The sequence below is a fragment of the Polistes dominula genome, unplaced genomic scaffold (assembly GCF_049000335.1).
Source record: "Polistes dominula isolate Pdom_NZ unplaced genomic scaffold, Pdom_raw_medaka contig_83, whole genome shotgun sequence".
Taxonomy (NCBI): domain Eukaryota; kingdom Metazoa; phylum Arthropoda; class Insecta; order Hymenoptera; family Vespidae; genus Polistes; species Polistes dominula.
The window spans coordinates 2048600-2068525 of record NW_028301032.1 but is presented as its reverse complement, the minus strand read 5'-3'; positions in this window follow the sequence as shown (position 1 = coordinate 2068525).

The following is a 19926-nucleotide window of genomic DNA, read 5'->3' as shown; positions in this document are numbered from 1 at the left end:
TTTATTTATACAAATAATTATTTTATACTATCCTATATTACCAAGTCCACTTCTGGTGCCTTTATGGTCCTCATCTGGTCCACCTGTGGTCGTTTCCTTACCATAGTCCAATCTGCAACAGAAAACAAAGGGATAAAAAAGAGTTAAACAATAAAAGGGATAGGAAAAAAAGGGGGGATGGGTGTAACTTTTAAAGCGGAACTTTTCACGATTTTTTTTTTAAGTGGTTTCCCCCCGATTGGACTAGTCCACTGACTCTAAATTTAGGAGAAACCTACACTAAATGTTCAGTCCAACACCGTATACTATTGCGAACTTACGGAAATGAATCCTTGGGTCCGTCTAACAATTAGCGGAAGATGCCTTCCCTTACAATGAAGCTTCAGTTTCCCATGCTAAATGCATATCTATCAATGCATATCAAAAAGCCAAAAAAGAAAAAAAGAAAAAAAAAGGACGGTAGTTCAAGTTTAAAAGTTAAATGAACATGATTCTACCCTTGGGAGTAAGAAGATAGAATCATGGCTCGCGTGGGCAGGGTCGCATCCCTGAAGTAAATTCTTTATTTGTAAATGGTACCACCCTTTACGAACAAAAAATTTACCCGCTACCCATTGAACCGCTTCTAAAACAGAAATTTTTAATGAATATTAATACAATTTTATTTGCAATGTAAGTAATTGGAGTATATTATATTACCTTCCGATCTAGGAACGCAATCAAGTTGAAGACAGTTATCTGATAAATTGAAAAAATAAATTCATATTAAAATTATTTTCTATTCAAAGTATGTTAATAGGTATGTAACGTTTAAATTAATGTATATGCGTTGAAACAATCTGAAAAATAATTAAAGTATATTAAAATAATGAAATAATTGTTAAACAATCGATAGAAGTATCGATTATTATTTAAAAGTACGGAATATATTTTCGGAGTACCTTCCTCTTCGAAATGCACTAATAGACTGAGCTGTTGTTCTCTAAAACAAAACATTGATTAGAAAGTTGTTTATATGACTTCATATATGTTGATCATGTGTACAACGGTAATTAAAATTCTAATAAAGAAAATTCAATATTATAACGTACAGATTTTATTATTTTATCTATTCTAACGTAATTATTTTATTGTTCCTGCGCAGTGATGACTTCGAGTGTTTAATTGTCCTGTAATATAAGTACAGTGTATAAGAATATTATATTAATTATTAATTAATCGATAGAAGTGTCGATTATTGTTTAAAAATACGAGATATATTATTGGAGTACCTTCCTCTTCGAAATGCACTAATAGACTGAGCTGTTGTTCTCTAAAACAAAACATTGATTAGAAAGTTGTTTATATGACTTTATATATGTTGATCATGTGTGCAACGGTAATTAAAATTCTAATAAAGAAAATTCAATATTATAACGTACAGATTTTATTATTTTATCTATTCTAACGTAATTATTTTATTGTTCCTGCGCAGTGATGACTTCGAGTGTTTAATTGTCCTGTAATATAAGTACAGTGTATAAGAATATTATATTAATTATTAATTAATCGATAGAAGTGTCGATTATTGTTTAAAAATACGAGATATATTATTGGAGTACCTTCCTCTTCGAAATGCACTAATAGACTGAGCTGTTGTTCTCTAAAACAAAACATTGATTAGAAAGTTGTTTATATGACTTTATATATGTTGATCATGTGTGCAACGGTAATTAAAATTCTAATAAAGAAAATTCAATATTATAACGTACAGATTTTATTATTTTATCTATTCTAACGTAATTATTTTATTGTTCCTGCGCAGTGATGACTTCGAGTGTTTAATTGTCCTGTAATATAAGTACAGTGTATAAGAATATTATATTAATTATTAATTAATCGATAGAAGTGTCGATTATTGTTTAAAAATACGAGATATATTATTGGAGTACCTTCCTCTTCGAAATGCACTAATAGACTGAGCTGTTGTTCTCTAAAACAAAACATTGATTAGAAAGTTGTTTATATGACTTTATATATGTTGATCATGTGTGCAACGGTAATTAAAATTCTAATAAAAGAAAATTCAATATTATAACGTACAGATTTTATTATTTTATCTATTCTAACGTAATTATTTTATTGTTCCTGCGCAGTGATGACTTCGAGTGTTTAATTGTCCTGTAATATAAGTACAGTGTATAAGAATATTATATTAATTATTAATTAATCGATAGAAGTGTCGATTATTGTTTAAAAATACGAGATATATTATTGGAGTACCTTCTTCTTCGAAATTCACTTGCAGACTGACCCATTGTTCTCTAAAACAAAACTTTGATTAGAAAGTTGTTTATGATTTTTCTTATGTTGATTATTTCTGCAACGGTAATAATAATTCTAATAATGAAAATTCAAGATTATAACGTTCGGATTTAAACATTATTTTTATTCTAATGTTATTAATTTATTGTTCATGCGCAGTGATGACTTCGAGTGTTAAATTATGCTGTAATATAAATAAAGTGTATTAAAATATTTAAATAATTGTTAATTAATCGATAGAAGTATTAATTATTGTTTAAAAGTACGAGATAAATTATTGGAGTACCTTCCTCTTCGAAATTCACTTATACACTGAGCCATTGTTTTCTAAAACAAAACATTAATTAGAAAGTTGTTTATATGACTTTGTTTTATGTCGAGCACGTGTGCAACTGTAGTAATAATTCTAATAAAGAAAATTCAATATTATAACGTACAGATTTTATTATTTTATTTATTCTAATGTAATTATTTTATTGTTCATGAGCAGTGATGACTTCGAGTGTTTAATTGTCCTGTAATATAAGTAGAGTGTATTAGAATATTAAAATAATTGTTAATTAATCGATAGAAGTGTCGATTATTGTTTAAAAGTACGGGATAAATTATTGGAGTACCTTCCTCTTCGAAATTCACTTATACACTGAGCCGTTGTTCTTTAAAAGTAAACATTAATTAGAAAGTTGTTTATATTTCTTTTTTTTTATTTCGAGCATGTGTGCAACGATAATTATAATTCTAATAAAGAAAATTCAATATTATAACGTACAGATTTTATTATTTTATTTATTCTAATGTAATTATTTTATTGTTCATGAGCAATGATGACTTCGAGTGTTAAATTATTTGTAATATAAGTAGAGTGTATTAGAATATTAAAATAATTGTTAATTAATCGATAGAAGTATTAATAATTGTTTAAAAGTGTGAAATATATTTTCGGAGTTCCTTCCTCTTCGAAATTTATTTATAGACTGAGCCGTTCATTAGAATGATAAAATAATTGTTAAATAATTAATATAAGTGCATTTTTTTATCTAATAACTTATTACATATGATCTATCTACCTTTGCCTTCAAAATTCACCTTTTAACTGATTCATTATCCTCTATAAAAATACTTTTATTTTAATGTTGTTTAGGTTATTTTCCAAATTTGCCCATGTATGTCACAAAATAAAACATTCCAATTAAACAGAGATTAACATTATAACTCTCTTCATGTTATTACTATTTTTATTTAATACACATGTAACTTGTAATCATTATAAAAATAATGAATACAATAAAAAGAATGCATACTATAAACATTATCTCATTGCTCACGAGAAAAAAATCATGTATAAAAGAAACTTTGTCAAAGAAATTTGCAAAACAATTGACAATCTATCGCTTGCCAACAATAGAAAAGTCCCTATAATTTGTTTCTTCAACGTAAAAACTCGCCTTTATGATAAAGATTTAATTTTATACGTGTGGCAAGCGATAGATTGTCAATTGTTTTACAAATTTCTTTGACAAGGTTTCTTTTCTTAATGATTATTTTCTCGACTACCATAAGATAATGTTTTTATTCTGCATTCTTATTATTCTATTCATTATTTTTGTAATGTTTGCAATTAAAGTGTGTAAAGTATTGTGTAGAGTGAAAAGAGTGTAAAAATTAGAGTGTTATAATGTTAAATTCTGTTTATTTCGAATGTTATTTACGTTGCATACATGGGCAAATTTGGAAAATAACCTAAACAACATTAAAATAAAAGTATTTTTATAGAGGATAATGAATCAGTTAAAAGGTGAATTTTGAAGGCAAAGGTAGATAGATCATATGTAATAAGTTATTAGATAAAAAAATGCACTTATATTAATTATTTAACAATTATTTTATCATTCTAATGAACGGCTCAGTCTATAAATAAATTTCGAAGAGGAAGGAACTCCGAAAATATATTTCACACTTTTAAACAATTATTAATACTTCTATCGATTAATTAACAATTATTTTAATATTCTAATACACTCTACTTATATTACAAATAATTTAACACTCGAAGTCATCACTGCGCATGGGCAATAAAATAATTACATTAGAATGAATAAAATAATAAAATTTGAACGTTATAATATTAAATTTTCATTATTAGAATTATTATTATTGTTACAGAAATAATCCACATAAGAAAAATCATAAACAACTTTCTAATTAATGTTTTGTTTTAGAGAACAATGGGTCAGTCTGCAAGTGAATTTCGAAGAGGACGGTACTCCAATAATATATCTCGTACTTTTAAACAATAATTAATACTTCTATCGATTAATTAACAATTATTTAAATATTTTAATACACTGTACTTATATTACAGGACAATTAAACCCACGAAGAGTCATCACTGCGCAGGTGTGATAAATTAATTCTATTACAATGAATAAAATAATAAAATTTAAACGTTATAATATTATAAATTTTCTTTATTAGGATTATTACTACAGTTGCACACGTGCTCGACATAAAACAAAGTCATATAAACAACTTTCTAATTAATGTTTTGTTTTAGAAAACAATGGGTCAGTCTGCAAGTGAATTTCGAAGAGAAAGGTACTTCGAATATATATTCCGTACTTTTAAACAATATTTGACACTTCTATCGATTAATTAACAATTATTTAAATATTTTAATACACTTTATTTATATTACAGCATAATTTAACACTCGTAGTCATCACTGCGCATGGGCAATAAAATAATTACATTAGAATGAATAAAATAATAAAATTTGAACGTTATAATATTAAATTTTCATTATTAGAATTATTATTATTGTTACAGAAATAATCCACATAAGAAAAATCATAAACAACTTTCTAATTAATGTTTTGTTTTAGAGAACAATGGGTCAGTCTGCAAGTGAATTTCGAAGAGGACGGTACTCCAATAATATATCTCGTACTTTTAAACAATAATTAATACTTCTATCGATTAATTAACAATTATTTAAATATTTTAATACACTGTACTTATATTACAGGACAATTAAACCCACGAAGAGTCATCACTGCGCAGGTGTGATAAATTAATTCTATTACAATGAATAAAATAAAAAAATTTAAACGTTATAATATTATAAATTTTCTTTATTAGGATTATTACTACAGTTGCACACGTGCTCGACATAAAACAAAGTCATATAAACAACTTTCTAATTAATGTTTTGTTTTAGAAAACAATGGGTCAGTCTGCAAGTGAATTTCGAAGAGAAAGGTACTTCGAATATATATTCCGTACTTTTAAACAATATTTGACACTTCTATCGATTAATTAACAATTATTTAAATATTTTAATACACTTTACTTATATTACAGCATAATTTAACACTCGAAGTCATCACTGCGCATGAACAATAAATTAATAACATTAGAATAAAAATAATGTTTAAATCCGAACGTTATAATCTTGAATTTTCATTATTAGAATTATTATTACCGTTGCAGAAATAATCAACATAAGAAAAATCATAAACAACTTTCTAATCAATGTTTTGTTTTAGAGAACAACAGCTCAGTCTATTAGTGCATTTCGAAGAGGAAGGTACTCCGAAAATATATTCCGTACTTTTAAATAATAATCGATACTTCTATCGATTGTTTAACAATTATTTCATTATTTTAATATACTTTAATTATTTTTCAGATTGTTTCAACGCATATACATTAATTTAAACGTTACATACCTATTAACATACTTTGAATAGAAAATAATTTTAATATGAATTTATTTTTTCAATTTATCAGATAACTGTCTTCAACTTGATTGCGTTCCTAGATCGGAAGGTAATATAATATACTCCAATTACTTACATTGCAAATAAAATTGTATTAATATTCATTAAAAATTTCTGTTTTAGAAGCGGTTCAATGGGTAGCGGGTAAATTTTTTGTTCGTAAAGGGTGGTACCATTTACAAATAAAGAATTTACTTCAGGGATGCGACCCTGCCCACGCGAGCCATGATTCTATCTTCTTACTCCCAAGGGTAGAATCATGTTCATTTAACTTTTAAACTTGAACTACCGTCCTTTTTTTTTCTTTTTTTCTTTTTTGGCTTTTTGATATGCATTGATAGATATGCATTTAGCATGGGAAACTGAAGCTTCATTGTAAGGGAAGGCATCTTCCGCTAATTGTTAGACGGACCCAAGGATTCATTTCCGTAAGTTCGCAATAGTATACGGTGTTGGACTGAACATTTAGTGTAGGTTTCTCCTAAATTTAGAGTCAGTGGACTAGTCCAATCGGGGGGAAACCACTTAAAAAAAAAATCGTGAAAAGTTCCGCTTTAAAAGTTACACCCATCCCCCCTTTTTTCCTATCCCTTTTATTGTTTAACTCTTTTTTATCCCTTTGTTTTCTGTTGCAGATTGGACTATGGTAAGGAAACGACCACAGGTGGACCAGATGAGGACCATAAAGGCACCAGAAGTGGACTTGGTAATATAGGATAGTATAAAATAATTATTTGTATAAATAAAATGAAAATGTGTATCGTTATATAATTCTCCTTTTAGCATCGAACGTGTTTGATAATTATTTTTAATGTATTTTCTTTATTTATAGATTCCATGGTACAACTTATAATTGTATACTCTTTTTAATTATTATACTTTATTTTATGTAGATTGAAAATTATGTATATAAATGTATATAGATTGTATTTCTATAAGTTGAAGTTATTCTAGGGTGTGTTAGTTTTAAGTATCATCGATGATTTTATTGAATTTCTTTTCAGATTACACTCCTTGTCTTTCATTTTGTATTTTTTAATATTGAAATTTTTCTCTGGTATTTTCGATAATAATTTTAACGATTTTTTGAATGGTACTCTTATGGTAGGGCCTAAGAGTTAGATTCATTCCTTTGAATTATATTCGGATGTGAGCATCTTTAGGATGCACATCCCTCTTGGGTCTTCAGAAGCGGTTACCTCCTCGTGGTTAGACCTGGGCAATGGTATTTTACTTTCCATGTAATGTTTAACATATTTTGATATGTTTTACATTCCATTGCAAGTAAAATCCAGCCAAAGACCGCTTACCATAAACATTATAATTGTAATTAGTTTCTGTAATTTTCCAATGAACATATTTTTATTCCTTTCCTTGGCTCCTTCTATCCATTTCATCTCCAGAAACTAATTACCTTATAATGTTTTTTAATAACTTTTATAATGTTACAGGCATTACACCGATAAAACAAGAAATCTTTTATTGTAATATTTATTTTATTTAATTTCAGGATAAAATTATTTTTGTTATAATGCATATTTTATTTTTTAAAGCAGATTTCTACTATCTCACAATTTAACATATATTAAATAGAAAACAATTTTGATATGTTATAAATTTGTGTTTCTTTTTTCGATTACAAATAAATTGTACACGTTATTTATAATTAATCTAAAAATAATGAATAGAAGATTAATAAAGAGCATGTAGTATCTTATAGCATAGAAAATCATGTGGAATAATCTTCGTGTGTGAATCGTGTATAAACGTTATTGTGAATATTTTGAAAACAATTATGCATCTCTAAATATATTTCAATTGTGAGGATTCTTTATCGATACAGATTTTGGGAATTTATTCTTTTATATGCTGCATTTCATATTAGACATTTTTCTATCGACAATTCTCTTCTATAGGATTTTGTTTTTTTGTGCAAAACGACAAAGATCTCTTAATGTCTACATTGTCTTTATTCTATTCATTATTTTTAGAATATTTATAAGTTTCGTATACATTTATTAGAAAAATAGAAATGATTTTTAATTTATTTAATAAATAAATTATCATATGTAGTTTGACCAGCGTGGTCATGAGGAAGGTCAGATTCTGTCCGTGTAAGAAGCTGTGATGACCCTTTTCATGTTCAAAAAAATGAATTAGCCAATCACAGCCAAGCTTTCGTCCGAATTCTTCAGTTTCATGGCGTCATTCGTGGAGAACACATCGGAGTGTCATCGTCCCGTTAAGATCAGGTAATTAAAAGATATTTTGTAAGGTTCACACCTTCCTATTATAATATATAAAGGATAAAAGGATCAATTTTGATTTTTTGAGTATATTTTGACAATTTTTGTGGTCCTATATCGTATTTTTAATCATTCGAAATTTTTCTTTATTATAGGTGGAAAGAAGATCTACTGCGCAACATTTTCGCGCATGCAATATTTTCGCGCCAGTCTTACGCGTCTGTTTTATGCACATCAATATGGCGAATCTTTCGAATTTTTTAATCTGCCATCTGTATACTTGTTGCAGCGGATTTTGTTATCCCGTTAATTTCAGGTAATTGTTTCAATTAATATTTTAATGTACACCTTCCTGTTATATATTAAATGATATATAACGAATGTTATATATCAAATGCATACTATATGCATAATTTTTATATGTGTTTTAATATTTTACTTTCTTTTAGCTTTCTTAACATGGGAGAGTTATAACACGAATTCACTAACCTTTTTTACCTTGTGGCAAGTTCTTTTATCTTCTCCATATACGGCGAGGTGAGCATTATTGTTTTTAAATATAAGCATATAAGCGTATAGAAATACTACAGAAAGAGTGAGAGAGAAGGAGTGAGAGAGAGAGAGAGAGAGAGAGGAAGAATAAGAAAACAATACACTCGACATATAGGTTATTATAAATGTGTATTTTTATTTCCAGGAATTTCTCAAGGAATTTTCTTCGTCGAATTACCGACGACAAAACGTAAACAGCCGATAACGTAGCTATAATAGCCGAGCGTTCGACACTCCCGAGATCCCCTCTACCAAGGTTACGTAGTAACATACCTCTTATTCGGTTTCTATCTTTCAACGAGACAACATGAACGAAAATAAGGCGTATTAAATTATTTAATAATTTTATTTCTAACGTTATCTTTTTGATTTTAATAGTTTAAAAAGCTTTTCATTGCATAGAATGGTATAAAATCTGGTTTATTTTTTATGTTACTCTTTATTGAGTTTGCTGATACAATTACCGTTTTATTTAGACAACTTTAAAGATTTTTAATTAATATTTATACTAACATTACATACTTGATATGTAATATTGCAAGCAAATAGTTGCATACTTTGATCAATTTTACAAATATTTAATAACTTGAATACCATTCTATCAAAAATATTCAATGGTTTTAATGTGTGCCCTGCCTTCAGAAATGATTTACAGGAAATATTGTAATATAGTCTTTAGTATGTTTCAGCTTTTCAGACTTTTTATTTAATTTTATTTTATACATCGTCATCCTAAGGGTAGGATACCCATCCTGCAATCATCAACGAAGACTAAAAGTAAGTATATTTTACTATCAAACATTTCTATGATAATTTCAATTGATTTTTATTACAACAATGATCTTAATTGTTCTTTTTTCTTTTTCTGTTTCAGAAAATCATTGCAATCGAGCGCGTAGGCAATGAGGTTCTCGTGTGTTGCATCGTGTTAAAATAAAAAATATAAAAAAATCGACAAGTAGATTCAGTGTTGATCGTCGCATGTTAAAGTTTCGTTTGCTCGGTTAAGAAACTCGCAAGTTTCTTTTATTAAGTTTAAATGTGTGTTCATCGTCATCCTAAGGGTAGGAGACCCATCATGCATTCATCAATGAAGAAAAAACGTAAGTCAATTTTTATATTAAACATTTTCTCAATAATTATAGTAATTTTTATATAACAACAATTTATATTATTTTGTTTGTATTTGTGTGTTTCAGATCATCGTTGGAATGGTATTCACATTTTATTTATTAAATTCATTTAGAAATTCGTTTAACACTAGATTTTTTAAAAATTTACAAACATTGTTTAAATAAAAAAGTGGATAGAGGAGAGGAATTAATATTTATGTATATTTCATTACAGCATTAAAAATTAACATATATTTTTAAAAAATATTCTACTTTAAAGTTAATTAAATTTAAATTTTATTAAATTACAATTAATTTAAAATATTTCTATTTTATATATATGTAACAAAAAAGTTTGAAATGAATCAAATTTGCTCAGTCCATAAATCTAGTGTTAATTGAATTAATTGAATCTAATGCAGTTTTATAGTCATTATTTGTACATTGGCATCGTCATCATCCTAAGGAAAGGAGACCCATTGAGCATTCATCAATAAAAATTTAAAGTGAGTATATTTTTTTATTAAATAATTCCTTAAAAATTGTAATGATTTTTTGTAATAGTAATGATATTAATAGTATTGTTTTTTATTTCAGTTTCAGATTGCAATCGTGCACGAATGGCCCATGTGAAGTGACCGGGAGTGAAATTTTTGTTGTTGCATTTGACTGCGAGCAATGCAGTCTTTGAATTAGTGCAGTCTAGAATCAGTGATCGGGCGAGTAATAAGTTAAAATCAAACGCGAATTAGAGTCAGTGTTGTTCGTCGTATAATAAAATTTCGGTTTCGCGATAAGAAACTCATCTATAGTTTCTTATTTTCGTTTATACCGCGTTTTTAGATTCACGCGAGGTGCATCGCCATGGTGCAATAGAGCTGCATCTCATTAGAATGCATTGTAAGTATTCATTTATATTTACATTTTACTCGATTTTATTTTATATGATTTTGAATAATATTCCAGATAACTTATCGTTTCGTTTTATTTTATTTTACAGATATAACCATGGATTCTCTCTTCCTTTCAAAGATGTTGGATGAATTCTTCGATGGATTTTTGGTGGATCTTCAATGGATCTTCTTCAATGGCAAATCGAGTAATATCTTCCATCGTCAGACTTCAATACTTGCTGCGAAGTAGGAGTGTTTTGGAGCCATCGCAGAACTTCTTAAACCGTGAGTTTTTATTTAAAGTCCCTCCAGTGCTCAATCATGCCGAGGATGAAAGGTCCAAATCGGCACGAGTTACTGGTTGTAATTATTTAAATAAATTATTGACGAGCACATGAGTAATTCCTTTTTAGGAGTTACTCATGAAAGTTGTATATTATATTGTATGTTTTATTATTAGTTCAGGATAGGTTTTCTTGTCTCATCGGTTAAATTCATTTAATTCATAATGCAATTAATAAATGCATTCTCTTTTTTAAAAATTACGTGTTAAAAGCATGTAATAATTAATGTCTTACATGCATTGCTTCGTACATAGTTTATCTAATCGAAATTAATTTTGATATATCAATACTTTGATATTTTAAATAAATGAGCAAGAAGACAAACTCATTCGCGACGGATAGACTTTGGCAGTTAAGTGGTGGCTCAAAGCCCAGTTCTTTCATTAGAACAGCCAACTTAATGAAAGGAGTCGTCCGAGGTTTGCAAAAAATATCCATCATTATTGTAGAGTCTTTTAATACATCCTTACCTCGAAGCTATAATTGTTTCATATGGGGTAACTTTTTTTTTCATTCGCTTGTTTAAGTCATTATTCACCAAATGACTTGTAGAGTCCTTAGCCCGTTTAGATGAATTTTTATGAAAATCTTTTGTGATATATTTATATATGTTAATTATGTTTTTTTAGATCAGGATTTTCAGCTTCTAATATACTAATCTCCCGTTTCTCCCCCCCATACTTTCTGCGTTCTCATCTATGCGTGTGCCCAGGTGTTACACGTATGGGTGAGAAACAGTTAGCGTGGGTTTAGTTTTAGTTTTTTTCCCTATTGGCGGCTGTTATTGTGCTAGTGATTGCACGATGTACTTTACACCTGTGTGTGCGTATTAGGTAGTGTGTATTGTACATCGTTTCGCGATATTTTTTATTCATTTAATACATCATTAAATACTTAAAGCATTACTTCTACATATCTATCTTCATTCTTATATTTATATTAAATATTTCTAATTTGTTTGATAATCGTTTGCATAATAGAGTTACTGCATTTATTTGTGGAAACTTTGATATACTTGTATATTACTAGTATGCATACATATATACTAGTGTATACTTGTATTTTTGCTTTAGTTTGTTATGCAATAATTATTAGCCTTGGCAGTCGATTTCAGCAAAACGTACGTATACCCATTAGCATATAAGTTTAGAAAACGTGGTTGAACTAGGGTGTCGGAGGTGCCCCGGGGCATGCTCTCTAGTTTAGGCTTTTGCACCCTGGTGGTATGTGTGAGAACCGTGGAGTGAGTGGGTGGGTATGTATGTGTTTTCTTAAAACGGGTAAAAATATGGATAATAGGCAGGCAGGTAGCATACTTCTCTGAATGAATGTGAAAACTTTAATTTTAAGTAGGTAGGATCCAGGAAAGGCATTAGACTTCTTGCTTCCACTCCGGAGTGGAAATTCCGCCTCCTGGTTTATACAGAATTGTTACAAAATTGTATCATCTCATTCTGTATTATGCTTGATTTGTTAATTTATTTTGTGACTATTCTGTGATCTTTATTATGTATCATGATTCAAAGGTATTTGCAACCATTTGAAAGATTCATTTCTACTTCGATTTTATCTCAAACGAGATAGAGTCGAATCCAATTCGCAAATTCTTTGATGCATTTGATACTTAGTTTTAAGTATTTCAGGATTAGCACTACGCACTATCGCGATTTCCTCTTACCACTAGAAATATTTGATATAATTAAATATAACGAATTAATGAAATGAAAATATTGCAAGAAAATGCATTACATTTATTGCACTATTTATTTCAATTCGATTTTATTACTCGACGTTAAAAGTGCGAAGTGTTATTAGGTCATCGAGGGAAATTATTATCTGCTTGGACATTCAATTAAATGTGCTCGTGTATCATCAATGAACTTAGAATTCATTGATCATACACGAGTTAGAAAAATGTACGGAAATAGTAAATTAACTTTTCAATAATTGAGGATAAGAATCGTAATAAAATACGAGGTAATTTGCAAAAGTAGTATGAAAGATCTTATATCTTGCTTGCACGTTGGAAATGTCCAAATGCAGTTTTCAAGGAATGAAGAAAGAAGAGGCTTAATGCCGAAGAGGCCCCCACTTAATTGTGGCTCAAGAGGGCAACTACAGGCTATTGAGTTATTTTCAAAGGTTCAACATTATGTTTGAGCCTTTCGAGAATGGTTCCTTAGTCATATTTTTTATTTTATTCTATTACTTTTTTGCTCGTCATTAATTTTTAGTTGTAAGTGGAGATGATGGACCATTCCATCTCCTTGGGACACCAAATTCGTGTCTATATCGTCAAAAAGATGCACATGTGTTTAGTTAGTTCGAGTCAAATATTTAAATTCTCTTATTATTACATTTTAAAGAATAATTATTTTTTTCTGAATATTAAAGTAATTTCACTTTTTTTTTTTTCTTTAATTTTTTTCACTGTGATCGTATTCTATTAAATTTGTAATTTTTCTTTTCTATATGGTACAGTTTCAAAGTATTTCATTATAATTAATAGATATTATTTTTTGGTAACTTAATATTTGTACTTTTACTTTTTTATTTTTATTATTTTTTCTAAATGTAAAATCACGCGTTTAAATTCAACTTTTATTGCAACGATTAATATAGAGATTTGATTATTTAAAATATAGAATTCATTTGAAAAGTGCATCTACGAATTGGAGGATTTATATGTCAGGCCATTGTATCTCACTTGATTGTATAACTAATATTGTTTTCTTCTTGTTGCAGGTGATCATCGTTGGATTTATCATCTACTCCTTTTGAATTTCTTCTATTTGCACATCTCGAATTTCTATTTTTTAATATATATATATATATATATATATGTTTAATGGCATTTCTGAAGGCACACACAAAGTTATTACATATAACATATACATCGATGTATGTCATATGTATTATATACAATATACGTAAATATCATTATTGATATAGTTTTTCTAGTAATTACAAATTTTGGAAATAAATGCATGATTGTATTTTAATTAATTCATATGTAAAGTATAATATTTAAGAAAAGAAACATTATTTCGATTGTGATTGTTGAAATCGGGGTTGTAGGTGTGGGATCCGTCAGGTGGGAAACTGGCCAACGACCTAGATTTTAATTGTCAAAGTTATCGGGTTGCATTCGCATATAACGACACGTAGTGTTTCCTGACTGCGTGCCCGGTGTGCCCGGTTGTACCCGGGGGTTGGGACAAGTAATATAACTCTCTTTCCTCCCTCTTTTCTCCCCCTTAATAACCGCAAAATCTCGACAGTATCGCGAATAACTTGGTCACGATGAAACGCGTTAACATTTTCCTATCAAAAACACTGATATGCATCTTCTCTTCTATGAATTTTCCACGTATAGATTTAATATTTAACAACAATTTTATTGTTAATCTAACATACATTTTTCTTTTTTTTTGTTGTTCTTCAATACGTTATTCGTGTTATCCTATAATCGGTATTTTACAATTCAAATCGATTTAATTTATAATTTAATATTTAACTTAATTAGAATTTAATAATTAAAACTCATTATTCAATATATATTATTGGTTGTTTATTATTAAAATGATGTGAATATATTTTTTTAAACATAGTTGCACCAATAAAATATAATTTAATTTCAATTAAATTTCGTAATAAACGTTTCGTAATAAATTTATTTATTTAATTATTTCAGATATAATAAAATAAATGTTAAATATTTGTTTTTCATACCAAATTTATATTTTTATTTAAATAAAAGAAATTAATGAAGTGTAAAATATTATATTATATAATACAGATTTCGATATAAAACAAATATTTATCGATTGTTTTAAGTCGGTTTAAAATAAAAGCAAAAAAAAAATATTCATTTTTCATACAACGCAAAATCTTGGACACACGTTGAACGATAGGTGGTAATAAAAAACTAAAAAGAAATATATAACCAAAAATTCATCCTCATATGTATTTCTAGTCCCGTACCTTTTTTTTATTATTATTATTATCATTATTATTATTTTGTTTTGTTTTGTTTTCTCTTCGAAAACAAATAGCGTGAATCGATCGGCAGCTCAGCTTTCTTTCGGTTATATATTGGATTTTTATTGTTTTTAATTATAAAGGAAAACGTTTTTCACATAGTTTTCATAGGATTTTTTTTCTTCTATTTTTTTGTTTTGTTATTTTTTCTAGGAAAACGAGAAATACAAGCAATCAGTGAGAATATATAAAAGAAAAAGTTAATTGAAGCGAATCTGTCTCATTCTATTCTTGTATTATTTGAAATGAAATAAGAATAGTGTTTTATTTGTGTATCTGTGTTTGCCTATTTTCATCTATGAATATAATATATTTTATCATAGTAGTGTAACTAGAGAGGTACTTTGGCAGTTTAATCAATGAAAACGTGATATTGAATTTTCATTTTCTAACGATGCGTAAAATACTGTGACAAATTGCTTTCAGAAAGGATACAAATATATATATATATATATAGTTTTCAAAACTAATTGACACGTGTCAATAATCTTTACGTTTTCATTACTGTAACACTTCAAATAAGTTTACAGAAATATTCGTAATACAACTTGTCCATTTTAAATCTATCAATTATTTTCAATGTAATGCAATATTTTCAAGAATATTGTTTTTACACAAAAATATTTCAAATTTTTTTAAATTGATATCAATTGTATTGGAAAAAGAAACGTTTCTATTATAAGATAAATAAAATTGTATATTATTTATAAAAAAAATTGATCGGTAATAAATATAGAATTATTTCAATAAAAAAGAAAATTTTAAAATATATAAAGATGTAAGAAAATTATAAGTGTTACTTATAAAAATAATAATTGTATTTTTTAATTAGATTAAATTTATTTTTTATTAAATTTAATTATAATAATAATAACTTTGTTTAATTACTCTTAAAAAAAATTGTTGTTTTATTTAAATTAAAATAATATTTATATCTAACAATATAATAATATATTCTTATGTAATTAAATTAATATCAATTTAAAAAGTTTAAATAATCTTCAAATAAATTTCTTCGTGTTGGGGAAGAAATTTGATCTAAATTATTATTTGAAAATGAACAGAGTTGTTAAGAATATTTCTTAAGATTCGTATGATATGTAAATATATATATATATATATATATATATATATATATATATATATATATATATTAGTATATTTTGTAAAATAATTTGAAGAAAAGTAATAATAATAGATTAGAACGAGATAGGAACCGTTCCAGTTTAGTTGAAAGCCGATTAAACGCGATAGAGAAGTATTTCACGTAACAGTTTTGAATGCATACGTTCATATTCGCATCGTTTGGAAAGTTTTCACCATTTCTAGTTTCGTTCTTCTTCCAAATTTAACGATAGGAATATATACGTCCTAGCTGATCGCATTTAATCGTATATACTAGCCCCATTTTATTAAACTTTTTCCAACGAAACCATATAACGAATTAACTTATTCAAAAAAGACATATACATATATATATACATGAGTTACAAATACTTTTATGATTCACTTATACATTTATTTATCCTTATTATTCGTCAATTTAGTTTATACAAAATCGTGAAAACTATTCTCAAGAATTGTAAGATACGAAATATAAAAGATTGATTGATTTGTTTTATTTTATTTTTTAAAAAGAAACGTGTGGAGAACAACGTAAAAATTCGATGTTTTATTCCTCGAATCTCGGTTGTATTTTATTTTTCTGTTTTTTTTTTCGTTTTGATTATTTTTCTTTATATTATCGTTTCTTTTGCTCATACGGGATATGATTGATCTACGAAAATGGTACCTTTCATTCCATCGGCTTCGATATAATACTATACCAAGCCTATGACCTATGACCTATAACAGGATATGCGTGATGGGTAGGTAGGGATGGGTGTAGGGGGGTGGAAAATGCCTTCAACCCCGCGAAAAGCTATACGTGTATTCCTATCGATGCTCGATAACAAGGGAACGGACCGTGAAATGATATCGTTAATTCGATTTCTTTCTACCCACGAGATGATAGTGATGTGGTACTCTACTCTCTTTTCTTTTTGATTCTTTTTTTCCATTTCATTTTTTTCTATTTATTTTTCTTTTTTTATTTTTTTTTATTCTGTTGCAGTATTTTTCTTCCCTTTTATTCGTTTGTCCTTTTTATTTTTTTTACATGATAATCGCGAGAAACCAACGTTATACTCGATATATTTTAATTAATATATATTTAAATATCTTAATATATATAAATTACGTGTGTGTCACGTTGTTTGTCCGCAATGGACTCTTAAACTACTGAACCGATTTTCATAAAATTTTGCACACTGTATGCAGTTTCATTCAACTTGAGAGATTGTAATATTAAAATGATCATCTAGAAAAATTATAAAAATTTAATACAGATATAAATATAAATATATAAGTATGTGTATTTTTAATATCACACGTTTATATATTTTATATATACACATATATAAAATTTTTCGTTTTCCTTGACTATTTTTTAAAATTTATTCAACAAAAGTATTTTTTATTTTATTGTAAAAACTTTCAAGAATATTTACAAATTCATTGTTTATCAAAAAATTAGTTAATAAACTACAATTTCACAATATTTTATTTCAAATTGATCGATGTACGAATACTTTCTATATTCACTGTATATAATAAAAGTATTATATATAATATATACATGTGTGTGAGTAAATGCATCTGTCTTTTTAAACAAAAATGCGTTTCGACAGTAACAGGGGTGACACACTGCCAGGGGTGGTAAACAATATAACACGAAAAAGGGGTTGACTTTATTTTGGAATTCCTCACGATAACACATTGCTCGCTTACGAACTGCTTTGATGTCGCAACTCAAAGCCATGTATGTGAATATGTGTCTGTGTATGTATGTGTGTGTATGCGTATTCATACGTGAGATTCAAACCATTCGATAAATCGATCGATCGATTAGTTTAAATCGATCACCTAAATTAACGAAATTACCAAATAAAACTCGTATGTCGTCGTGTAACGTTAAAAGCTTTGTAATTGAATATTTTTAAGTAAATAAAAAAATAGTATACGTATATACAAGTAGTGTATATGTGCGTGCGTGTGTATAATTCAATTACTGTCGTCATAGTTCTCTTTTTGTCCGTTGCTTTGTTTGTTTAATATGAGAATAGAATTATTTTCTAGTATTTTTATTTTTATTCGTGATTCGCTAATAAAATTATGTATTTTTTTTTTTTTTTTATAAGAAAAAAAATGAAGTAAATTCGTCATTAAATAACTTTTTCTTCTTTTTTTTTTTCGAAGGTGGGGGTGAGGAATAAAATTATTAAGAGAGTGGTAAAGGGTGACTTTAATTTATAATAAAATAATTTCGTTAAAAAACTCGCTTCCCAAATCGATTAACACCACAAAGTATAAATAATATAACATTGCTGTATAATATTAAAATAATCATATAAATGATTCTCACACATTAATATATAAAAATGAAATGATTAAATGAAACATATTTGTAATAATTAAAATAAATTATTAATTACGAGTTATTTCATAATATGAAATATTTTAAATTAATCGGTTTACATTTATACTGTGAACGATTCAATAATTAATATTTTTGATTAATACGGGTACGGGTAAATGTTGAAACGAAAAAAATAAAAATAACAGAATAATTAAATATAAACAAAAGAATTTTTATAAATAGCGATATAACAAAAGTATGTAGGTCTAATGAATAAATGCGTAGATATAAATATAAATACTTTATCGAGCACATACACACACACACATATATATATATATAGATAAATGTAGTAGCGTCCAATAATAGTACGAAATTATTTGTACACCGACAATGATTCATTTCACTACACTGAAACAGAAAAGTATTAGAATTGTTTTTAATAAAATATCTGTAATTGGCAAGTATACTCGTCATTAAGAAGTAACAAGATATTATTAAACTTGTTCTTCAGGCCACGTGTACCACCGGTGGAACATTTACCATTTTTTGCATTGAAAATATATGTTTGTAACAAATTTATATTGTGTAATAAAATATTTCAAATATTGGTGCATTAATACAAAAATGCATTAGAAGTTTGTTTAATTGTTATATTAACAAAATAATTAATAATTACATGTGTAATGATTGATTTTGTTAAAGCAAAATTAAATGGTCTGAATGACAAGTCACATACATAAAAAAAGGCTTGGCACGGAACGTGTTGAAATAAAAAGAAAATATACGACAACAACATAAACAAAAACAAAAACAAGAAGAAGGGGGTAGAATAGTGAATGATATTATCGATCATTCCAATTGATTGTATGATTCCGGAGGTTCGTCAAGCATGCCGAGAGAATTTCATCCGACTATTGGCCGAACGGAAAAGGGAATTTTCGCTTGGTTCGTGGCGGAAGGAAAGCGTTCGTGATTCTCTCTCTCTCTCTCTCTCTCTTTCTCTCTTTCTCTCTTTCTCTATCTCTCTCTCTTTCTAGTTCTATGTATATGCAAGTATCTATCTATGTATATGTTTTATATGGCATGTATGTGTAGTCGTGCCGTCGATAAAACTCCCTTGACAGGGTCGGCCGATGGCAGTACGACGCCGGCCGTCGTTGCGTGCACTTCGTTCGCGTTCTTGTTGTTTCGACGT